Source organism: Calliphora vicina, chromosome 5 (genome assembly GCF_958450345.1).
Source record: "Calliphora vicina chromosome 5, idCalVici1.1, whole genome shotgun sequence".
Lineage (NCBI taxonomy): Eukaryota > Metazoa > Arthropoda > Insecta > Diptera > Calliphoridae > Calliphora > Calliphora vicina.
Genome location: NC_088784.1, coordinates 2,270,592 through 2,283,019, shown reverse-complemented (window position 1 = coordinate 2,283,019; position 12,428 = coordinate 2,270,592). Strand labels below are relative to the sequence as shown.

Below are 12,428 nucleotides of genomic sequence, written 5' to 3'. Positions count from 1 at the left end.
TGAGAAAAATTACATGTTTGGCCAAAATGTCAAATTTTGACCCCCTCTAACTCCGAGAGTTCTTGAAAAATTGTGTCTGAATTACTATCCAATAGGTCTAATTTCATTCCGATCGGAAGACATCGATTTTAAAAGTTGGTTCACTTGACGTAAAATCTCCCTTATATGAAACTTTCTTATGATTGCTTATAATTTAAAGAGATTTAATCGCTTTAAAGAATTTTTCGGAAATGCTGTCAATATGGGTGGTAAGACCGATCTTTATAAAATTTCCGAATGATCGAGTACGATATCAATCACGAATTATTAGCAATAGCAATCCAGATTCATTTACTATTACAAAGATTCTTTTTTTTTAATAATTCTCTACAATTATTTCGGATTTTCCTTTTTTAAAATTAACGAAAATTGTTCTTGATTGTTGGTCGAACATTCTTGTCAGAGAATTATTCGCTTTTGCGAAGTTTGTATTTTTTTTTTTTGGTCGGTTGGAAATATTCTTCGATTAATTTCATCATAAATAAACTTGTTTACTTCAATTTCTGTTATTCAAAACAAATCCAAAAAAAACAAGTAAGAAAGTATGGTCGGTCAAGCCCGACTTATATAATACCCTACACTAAGTAAAAGAGCAAAAACATTTTTCTTTTAAAATTTCAATCATTTATATTTTTGAGTGATTTTCGGAACTGGGCCTTATATGGGAGCTATGACCAATTATGGACCCATCACCATGAAATTAGGTCGTGTGATTTATGTCTATATGAAAGTTATTTATGTTGAATTTTGTGTGTATACCAACATTTTTAAGTGATTTATGCACGTTAAAGTGATTTTCGGAAGCGGGTCTATATGGGAGCTATGACTAATTATGGACCGATCGTAACAAAATTTGGTGACACGAATTTCGAATATATAAAATTTATTTGGAGCGCAATTTGTGGAGATACCTTTATAAATTAAACATTTATGACCGATAAAGTCCAATTTCGAGAGGACTTTTGTATGGGGACTAGGTGAAATAATGGACCGGTTTCAGCCAGTTTCAATAGGCTTCGTCCTTGAGCCGAAAAAATTATATATACCAAATATAATCGAAATATCTTCAAAATTGCGACCTGTACTCTGCGCACAAGGTTTACATGGACAGCCAGCCAAACAGTCAGACGGACGGACGGACATCGTTTAATCGACTCAGAAAGTGATTCTAAGTCGATCGGTATACATTAAGGTTACAAACATCTGCACAAACGCATTATACCCTCCCCACTATGGTGGTGTAGGGTATAAAAACAGAGTGCAATATCTTGTGCCGAATATTATTTACCCTTCACCAAATTATTCTTTAAGAAAAATATAAAAAACAATTTTTGGTGAAAAAACAGAGTAACAAATCGAGATAGTCGTGGTTTTTCTTATATATCAGATATTTGTGGGCCCATGTTGGACAATAGCGGATATATTTGTCTGCCATTCATGTATGTAAGCTACTTGGACGTAACTACGACTATGCACGCTATAACGATCCAGAATATTACAAACAGAATGACAAACTTTTATTTGCCACCCTACCTGATTTCAGCCTTGAAGTGGAAAATAACATACATTCGGTCTGACACAAAACTGACAGTTATCAAAACAAACATTCGAAATGTGTGGACTATGTGGGCGCCTGGAAACACAGATAATTTTGTCACACAAATCCAGCAAATTCTTTCACAACACACTTACTTGGTCAATCATTAAAACAAACAAAAAAATTATGACTTTCAATTAGTTATTTTAGACAATATCTCTGAATAATTGTAGCTAATAATAAATTAAATGCTACGAGCGAATATTAACGTTTTGTGGCTACTAAAAACGAACAAGCCCTCTTTTGCTAACTAACTATTTAGCAACTGATAACGAATTGTTGTGGTTGCAGTTGTTGGAAATAAAGAAAATAAAACTTAATGGCCTACAAACTGAAACAATTAAGGTTAGAGAGTCAATTTTAACTCGAAAGTTAATTGAAATTAATTCTTGATAATTGTCAATAATACACTACACTATTTAAAATGTTAGCTCTCTTAATGTTTATAGCAAATGTCTGGGGATCTGGGTATAAAACAACGTAACTAAAGATTTATGATTTTTTAGGAAATAAACAAGGAATTTAATCGCAATAGTTAGTTAGGGCTTATCAATTTTAGTTATAACAACTAAAAAAATTTGCCACACAATTTAATTCATTGTCTGCTTTGACTCTTAGTAACAATAGTTTAAACTATGTTTAAAAAAATGAATGATATTTAAAATCCCTTAAATAAATTTATATAAAAACAAGAATTTCATTTTAAACTAATGTTCTTTTTCAAGACTTCATTTATCAAGTACAATAAATCAAAATAAAATATTCTTTCATTTCCTATGTTCCTTAACCCAGATTTACTTAAAAACACTCACTGTCATTTGATGAACTGTTTGCATTTAAAAACAGCAACTGTTCTATTTAAAAGTTTTTGCAAATTCTGTTTTATTTTCCATGATGTCATGAACAATTTATATTTTAGGAAGAAGAAAAACAAAAAAAAAAACATTGTTCTATTTACAACCATAAACTATTACACAACCAACCATTACAGCAAAAATAAAAAAAAAATAAAAAATCAGCTAAACAAATAAATAAACCAGGTTTAACTGCACTTAAACAAAGTACACTTGTGTTTACATAGTTAAAAGTTAATAGTTAAGTTTGTACAAATAAGTGGAAATTAGTTTTTTTTTATTAAGGAAACAATAAATAATTGACAAAAGAAATTGTTTAAACCATAGATTAATTCACATAGATTGGAAACTCTCCCTTCAAAAACCTAACTCAGTTGTCAAAAACCTAATTTTATTAGTAAAAAAACTATGTGATAACAAAAACAATACTCGTATGTGTGATTGTTTAGAGTTTTTTTTTCCTAGTTTCCATTCTATGTGTATTTCTGTATGGTTTAAATAAAATTTAATAAAGTAAATAAATTTAAGTTATCAATTGCAATGGAATATTTATAGGGCTTATAAAGCTAAAGCTACAAGTAATTATTGGGAAATATGTTAACAATTCAATATTGTATCTTTATTGTCCGATTAGTTAATACAATGTTGGAAATAATTTCCTTATTTGCCTCTTTCCCTGAGGACTACGACAACATATGTATTGATAATTTATACAATTTTAAATCATAAACTGGTCAATACTTATAACCAGAAATTTAATGATTACTTGAGTTCAAAATGAGTAATCGTTTCATATTTAAATATATGTATTATTAAAAAACATAATTTTTTCATAGTAGAAAATCAAAAGATATGTAATAAAACTCATTTAGGTAAGAAAATAAAAATGGTTACTTAAATTTTAAATGAGTAACCGAATAATCATAAAGCAATTTTATCAAAAATTATTTGTTGCATAACAGAAAATAAAATCTGGCATAATAAAACCTATTTACATCTCAAAATTATTACCACTAAATGCGGTTACTTGAATTTAAAACATTAATCGATTAATTTTTAAGACCTTTCTAGGAAAAAATGTATTTTTTATAAAAGAAAATAAAAGTAAGTTTAATTAAAGACAATTTTTAATTTTTTTAAATTTTTTTTTAATTTAAGTAACCACAAAAATTTTTGCTTACATTTTAGTGGTTACTTAAATTTTTAAACGAGTAACCGTAAAATAATTTACAAAAATACGTTTTTCACAACAGAAACTAAAATTATATATAATAAAAACATTTTACGAGACAAAATTATTAAAATGAACCAAAATTTACAATAAGTAACCGTTTAATTTGAAAGACATTTTTAGGAAAAAAAATATATTTTATAAAAATAAATGAATTTTTAATTTAAAATACACAAAAATCTTTGTGGTTACTTAAATTTTTAAACGAGTAACCGCATAACCGAAATGTAATTTCATTGATGATATGCTTTTTTCACAACAGAGCATATACAGATAAGGCATGAAAACATTTACAACTAAAAATTATTAACATAAACTGTGGTTACTGGAATATACATACAACAAGTAACCGAATAGTTTTTAACAACTTTTTAAGAAAAATAATCGTTTTTTAAAAAACCAAATAAGAAAAGGTTTAATTTAAACAATTTTTAATTTTAAATAGACCAAAATGTTAGTGGTTACTTAAATTTTTTAACGAGTAACCGAATAATCGAACAGTAATTTTATTGAAAAAATAAATTTTTTACAATAGAAAATATGCAAATATATAATAAAATCTATTAACATCTCATAGTTATTAAAATTAGCTATGGTTACTTGAAGTTGCAACGAGTAACCGCAAAATTTTTAAGATTTTTTAGACAAAATTTTATTATTTATAAATGAAAATAAAAAGAGGTTTATTTAAAATTAATTTTAATTTTAAATAGACACAAATTTTAGTGGTTACTTAAATTCTTAATGAGTAACCGAATAATCGAAAAGTAATTTTATTGAAAAAATAAATTTTTTATAATAGAAATTATGCAAATATGTAATAAAATCGGTTTACATCTTAAAGTTATTAAAATTAGCTATGGTTACTTGAAGTTGCAACGAGTAACCGCTAAATTTTTAAGATTTTTTGGACAAAATTTTATTTTTTATAAATGAAAATAAAAACAGTTTTAATTAAAGCAATTTTTAATTTTAAATAGACAAAAATTTTAGTGGTTACTTAAATTTTAAAGCGAGTAACCGTACAATCGGAAAACAATTTATTTGAAAAAATACATTTTTTATAATAGAAAATATGTAAATATATAATAAAATCCATTTACATCTCAAAGTTATTAAAATTAGCTATGGTTACTTGAAGTTGCAACGAGTAACCGCTAAATTTTTAAGAATTTTTTAGAGAAAAATATATGTTTTATAAAAGAAAATAAAAGGAAATGTAATTAAAACCATTTATAATTTTAAATAGACAAACTTTTCAGTGGTTACTTAAGTTTTTAAACGAGTAACCGTTTAATCGAAAAGCAATTTCATTCAAAAAATTCTTTGTTTCGTAAAAGAAAATAAAATTAGTTATAATAAAACCATTTACATCTCAAAATTATTAACATTAGCTATGATTACCCGAAGTTACCACGAGTAACCGTTTAATTTTTAAGAATTTTTTAGAGAAAAATATATTTTTTATAAAAGAAAATAAAAGGAAATATAATTAAAACCATTTATAATGGTAAATAGACAAACATTTTAGTGGTTACTAAAATTTTCTAAACGAGTAACCGAATAATTAAAGAGTAATTTTATTGAAAAATTATATTTATTTTATAACAAAAAATATGCAAATATGTAATTAAAACCATTTACATCTCGAAATTAGCTATGGTTACTGGAAGTTGCAACGAGTAACCATTTAATTTCTAGAAAAAATTGCTATTATATTAAAGCAAATAAAAGGAAATGTAATTAAAACCATTTATAATTTTAAATAGACAAACTTTTTAGTGGTTACTTAAGTTTTTAAACGAGTAACCATTTAATCGAAAAGTAATTTTATGGAAAAAATAATTTGTTTCATAAAATAAAATGAAATTAGTTATAATAAAACCATTTACATCTCAAAATTATTAACATTAACTGTGGTTAACCGAAGTTACCACGAGTAACCGTTTAATTTTTAAGACTTTTTAGAGAAAAATGTATGTTTTTATAAAATAAGTTATTATGGTGATTTATTTAAGTCTGTTTTTGTAATTTCTTTTTGTGTAGAAAATACCGTTTCAAAAACTTAATTACATAAGCCCTAGTGTAATTAGTTACTGCAATACAAGCAAGGGAAAAAATTTCAAAATAAATGTATTTCCTTTTTTGTGTTGACAGTTATAAACTCATTGTGTCCTGTCCGGCGTAAGTAAACCATAAACACGCCATGTCACATTAATGAAATAAATGAACTTTTAGTTTTTACCAACTAACCACCCACACAAGACTTAGACTGCTGCTGGATTGCATGAATAAATGTTTTAAAATAATTAAAATATCGCCACAAATGTGTATGTGAATGTTTGGTTCCCAACCCTGATCTATGTCAACATTTAAAAGCGTTTATTTATCATGCAGCAGTCCATAAAACGAACTTCAAACAAACATCAAAAGTATTTAAAACTTCATTAAATCCGAAATAAAATAATAATAATACTAGAGACCACTACTATGTTTAATGAAATGTACAACAACAAATTAGATTAAACATTTTAAACTTTATAACAAGAAACCGGCATTTTTTCACACTACTTACTCACAGGAAATAAATTATAAATAATCGTACTTTACAACGGCGAACAAATAAAATTAAATAAAATAAATATCTTCTAAATGCGATTGAATACTTTTACACATACATACGTTGAAATGTGAGTGTTTTTTTTTTGTTTGTTGAAAATACAATTTATGGTAAACAAATGAAATGAAATGGAATTCATATAACAAAAACAAAAAGTAAACAAATGGCTTGTCAAAAAGCTTATCTTTTCATTTTTAACCAAAACGAAACACTAACAGCAACTACAACAAATTCAAAACAACCAACCAGCCAACCTACCTACCTTCTAGCCAACAACCACCAAAGACATCCATCCATTTAGCCAACACAAACGTTGCTTGGTATCTTTGTTGTTATTTGGAGCGCCACATAGTTGGAGTATTTACTCGTACATATTCCATATTTTATGCGCCCCAAACAAGGCTCCCCCAATCGCCCAACAACACGCTTCATTCAACTCCATTCAGCTCGCTAAACATGATTGTTTTAATGGCATTTCTTGTCCAATATATCTTTGTTGTATTTAAAACCAAGGGTGCAGGGAAGCCAACACTTTCAGCAGGAGGGTGTTACAATTCCATAAGATGTGTCTTTCTACTTAGTTTTACAGATAGTGTTGACACTTAATGTATTTTGTAGTTTTGTTTTTCCTTTTATTATTATTTTATTTTTTTAATCAATAATAAAATTGATAAGATTAAGTTAAAACAATTAACCCATTAGTAAACTCTGACAACAGAGTATAAACAGATACACAAACATACATAAAGTATTTATTCGAACATTATTGACAGATACCACAGATACATTAAGTATCTATCTCTGCTACGTACATTCATACATATGTTGATATTTTATATCCAACAACACCAACCACCACCACCAAACAACTCAATTTAATACAACAATTGAGATAAAAACTCAAATAATAAACACAAATGTGCGCCATAAAACAAAAATAAAATAAAATATTGTCGCAAAAATTTCTGTGATTTGTTAAACATGAATAAGATTGTAGAACATTGGCAAAATGTAACTTAATTAGAAGACGTTTAGGGCGAGACAAGCAAGGAATCATCATGGCAAAGATAAATGGGCTTCACAATAAAAGTATCTACCATGAATTGTTTAGAACATTAATCTTCATTAAGATTACGATCAAGTAACAAATAAAAAGATGCTCCATAAATTCCAACCGAAACTCTGCTCCTTTAAGTAACCGTTTCATATTTTAATATTGAAAAAAAGACCAAGTAACCTTCTAACTTTTAAGACTTTTTTAGACAAACATATAATTTTTATGAAATATAATTAAACGAGGTTTAATAACAAACATTTTCTATTTTAAATAATCGCAAATTTTAGTGGTTACTTAAAATTTTAAATGAGTAACCGAATAATCGAAAATCAATTTCGTTTAAAAACACTTATTTCATAACAGAAAATAAAATCAAATGTAATAAAAAGCATTAACATTGCAAAATTATTAAAATTAACTATGGTTACCGGAATTTGACACAAGTAACCGTTAAATTTTGTAGAACTTTTTAGAAAGAAATACATGTTTTATAAATGAAAATAAAAAGAGGTTTAATTTAAAGTATTTTTGATACGAAATAGACAAAAATTTTAGTAGTTACTTAAATTATTTAAAGAGTAACCGTATTATGGAAAGCTATTCCATTGAAAAAAAAACTTATTTTATGACTAAAAATAAAATTAGTTATAATAAAAACCATTTACATCTCAAAATTATTAAAATTAGCTGTGGTTACCTGAATTAGCAACAAGTAACCGTTTAATTTTTTAGTATTTTTCAGAAGGAAATAATTTTTTATAAAATAAACTAGAAGGAGCTTTAAAAAAAAGCATTTTTAATTTCAAATACACACAAATTTTAGTGGTTACTTAAATTTTTTTAATGAGTAACCGTATAATCGAAAAGCAATTTCAATGAAAAAATTATTATTTCATAACAGCAAATTAAATTAGTTATAATAAAAACCATTTATATCTAAAAATTATTAAAATTAACCATGATTAGCGGAATTTGAACGAGTAACCGTTTAATTTTTTAGAACTTTTTAGAAAGAAATACATGTTTTATAAAAGAAACTAAAAAGAGGTTTAATTAAAAGCATTTTTAAATTGAAAACAATTTAATAAAAATAAAATTAGTTATAATAAAAACCATTTACATCTCAAAATTATTAAAATTAGCTGTGGTTACCGGAATTTGCAAAAAGTAACCGTTTTAAGAATTTTAAAAAAAAATATCTATTTTCTATAGCAAAAATTAAAAAGAGGTTTAATTGTAAGCATTTTTAATTTAAAATAGACAAACATTTTAATGGTTACTTAAATTTTTTTGTATGAGTAACCGAATAATCGTAACCATTTCATTGAAAAAAATACTTATTTCACAAAAGCAAATTAAAGTTGTTATAATAAAAACCATTTAAATCTCATATTTATTAAAATTAACTATGGTTGCCTGAATTTGCAACAAGTAACCGTTTAATTTTTTAGAATTTTTCAGAAAGAAATATTTTTTTATAAAAGAAACTAAAAGGAGCTTAAAAAAAGCATTTTTAGTTTCAAATACACATAAATTTTAGTGGTTACTTAAATTTTTTAATGAGTAACCGTATAATCGAAAAGCAATTTTAATGAAAAAATTGTTAGTTCATAACAGCAAATAAAATTACTTATAATAAAAACCATTTATATCTAAAAACAAGTAAGAAAGTATGGTCGGTCAAGCCCGACCATATAATACCCTACACCAAGTAAATGAGTAAAAATATTTTTCTTTTAAAATATCAATAATTTATATTTTTGAGTGATTTTTCGAAGGGGCCTTATATGGGAGCTATGATCAATTATGGACCGATCACCATAAAATTAGGTCGTGTGATTTATGTCTATATGAAAGTTATTTATGTTGAATTTTGTGTGTATACGAACATTTTTAAGTGATTTATGCACGTTAAAGTGATTTTCGGAAGCGGGTCTATATGGGAGCTATGACTAATTATGGACCGATCGTAACAAAATTTGGTGACATGAATTTTGTATATATAAAACTTATTTGGAGCGAAATTTGTGTAGATACATAGATAAATTAAACATTTATGACCGATAAAGTCCAATTTCGAGGGGACATTTGTATGGGGGCTAGGTGAAATAATGGACCGATTTCAGCCAGTTTCAATAGGCTTGGTCCTTGGGCCGAAAAAGTAATATGTACCAAATTTGATCGAAATATCTTCAAAATTGCGACCTGTACTCTGCGCACAAGGTTTACATGGACAGCCAGCCAGCCAGCCAGCCAGCCAGCCAGCCAGCCAGCCAGACGGACGGACGGACGGACGGACGGACATCGTTTAATCGACTCAGAAAGTGATTCTAAGTCGATCGGTATACTTTAAGGTGGGTGTTAGACCAATATTTTTGGGCGTTACAAACATCTGCACAAACGCATAATACCCTCCCCACTATGGTGGTGTAGGGTATAATTATTAAAATTAGCAATGATTACCGGAATTCTCAACAAGTAACCGTTTAATTTTTTTAGAACTTTTTAGAAAGAAATATTTTATAAAAGAAACTAAAAGAAGGTTTAATTAAAAGTATTTTTAATTTAAAATACACACACATTTTAGTGGTTACTTAAATTTTGAAACAAGTAACCGGATATTCGTTAAACAATTTCATTGAAAAAAATACTGTTTTCATACCATAAAATAAAATTAATAAGTTTTAATTTGAAATAGACAAACAATTTAGTGGTTACTTAAATTTTTATATGAGTAACCGAATAATCGTTAAGTAATTTCATTGAAAAAATACTTATTTAATAAAATAAAATTAAATTAGTTGTAATAAAAAACATTTTGTCTCCAAGTTAATTAAATTAACTATGGTTACCGGACTTTGCAAAAAGTAACCATTTAATTTTTTAGATTTTTTTAGAAAAGAAATTGAAATTTGAAAAATGAAAATAAAAGGAAATTTAATTAAAAGCATTTTTCATTTTAAATACACACACATTTTAATGGTTACTTAAATTTTTAAACGAATAACCGAATATTCGTTAAATAATTTCATTGAAAAAATACTGTTTTTATAGCATAACATAAAATTATTAAATTTTAATTTTATATTGAAAAAAATGTTAGTGGTTACTTAAAAATTTAAACGAGTACCCGAATAATCGAAAAACTATGCTATTGAAAAAATACTGTTTACTAAAACAAAAAAATAAAATTAGTCCTAAAAACCATTTAAGACTTAAAATTATGAACATTTGCTGTGGTTACCAGAATTTGCTACGAGTAACCGTTAATTTTTAGGATTTAAAAAAAAAATATTTTTATTAAGATAAAATTAAATGACGTTTAATTAAAATCATTTTTAATTTAAAATAGTCACACATTTTAGTGATTACTTAAATTTTTAAACGAGTAACCGAATATTCGTTAAATAATTTCATTGAAAAAATACTGTTTTCATAGCATAAAATAAAATTATTAAATTTTAATTTTATATAGACAAAAATTTTAGTGGTTACTTAAAAACTTAAGAGTACTTAAGAGTAACCGTTTAATTTTTAGGATTTTTTAAGAAAAAAATTATTTTTATTAAGAGAAAATTTAATGACGTTTAATTAAAATAATTTTTAATTTTAAATAGTCACACATTTTAGTGGTTACTTAAATGTTTAAACAAGTAACCGAATAATCGAATAGCTGTTTCATTGCAACATATGCAATGTTTGCAAGGAAGAGTAATTTCCGCTATTGTGTGTTTAGAGCAATTTTTAGTGAAAATAATTATGGATGGAAGTTTAAACAAAATTTGATTGTCTATCTTATAGAAAGGAAATTACTAAAACACCAAATAATAATTTCTTATGAAATAAATGACTAAAAGCCAGTAAGTAGAAATCTCTTGACCAATATTATATCTATTAAATTGATAACAATTAGTCATGCTAAATAACAAATATTTGACTAAATAAACTAAAGAACTTTAGCCCACAATAAAACCACAAGCCGAGCAAAGTCTAAGAAAAATAAAAACTAAATTAACCGTGGGAGCCTATTGACCCAATTTTATAATGTCTTTGTTTAGCTGCTAACACTGTTTTTTTTTTTATAAAGAAATTTTCCATTTCTATTAATGCCAGCCAGCCAACCGATTTTTAATAACAAATACAAAGTGATTAATTTCACAAACTTTATGATTTATTGAAAGAAAACAAACCCAACAAGTTAAGAAAAACAAAATTAATTAATTTGTTACCAAGTAAATTCATTTTATTTGAATAAAAACGACGACAACAATTGAAGGTTGATTGACCATCAAGAATATTTTCATTATTTTCAACCAATTATTTCCAAGCAGGCAGGTACTTTATTGTTTCTATCTACAAAATGTTCCACGTTTTATAATCAATATTTACAAATAATTTTCGTTTTATTATTATTTTTATTATTATACATTTGGTTTTGGATTATTTGTTTATTTGGGTGTGCATTTCTGCTACAATATTATATCATTGATTTACTGCCATTTAATTGGCCAAATACTTAATCAAAAGCCCCCCAAAAAAATATTAGAAACGTTTTTCTATTAAAATCACGTTTTTTTTTAATTTTAAAGGTCACTTAAATTTTAAAGTTTTAATAGATATTTAAAACAAATAATTTGTGTTTATAATTTTATTTAAAACTGAAAAGTATTTAAGTAAACAATTATAAATATTAAAGCAACTATTGTAAATTATGTCTAGATTAATTTTGCAAATCAGACAATTTAACTGTTTTATTTTTGTATTATTTACTTGGCTTTTGAAGTGCATTTTTTTTTGAAATCAAAACCTTCCAAACCCCCCATAAATTCCAGTGAAATCAAAACAATAATAAACAATAAATCAAAATTAAAGGAAAATCATAAACAAAAACAACTAAATGAACAAAATCTTTTTTAAGCAATTTTTCAAGAAATTACAGCTTATTAAATTACACATGATGATTCTGGTAAGAATTTCAACTGCAATAAAAACTTAAGGACAAATAAAGTTTAAATCACTCAAAAAAAAAA

The 12,428-nt window shown here is 25.8% G+C and overlaps 1 protein-coding gene across 1 annotated transcript in view; it reads left to right on the top strand.

Moving 5' to 3' along the window:
• ths (thisbe) overlaps positions 1-12,428 on the top strand; it is a 104,305-nt gene that overhangs the window by 19,416 nt on the left and 72,461 nt on the right. The gene's annotated exons all lie outside the window — the stretch shown is intronic.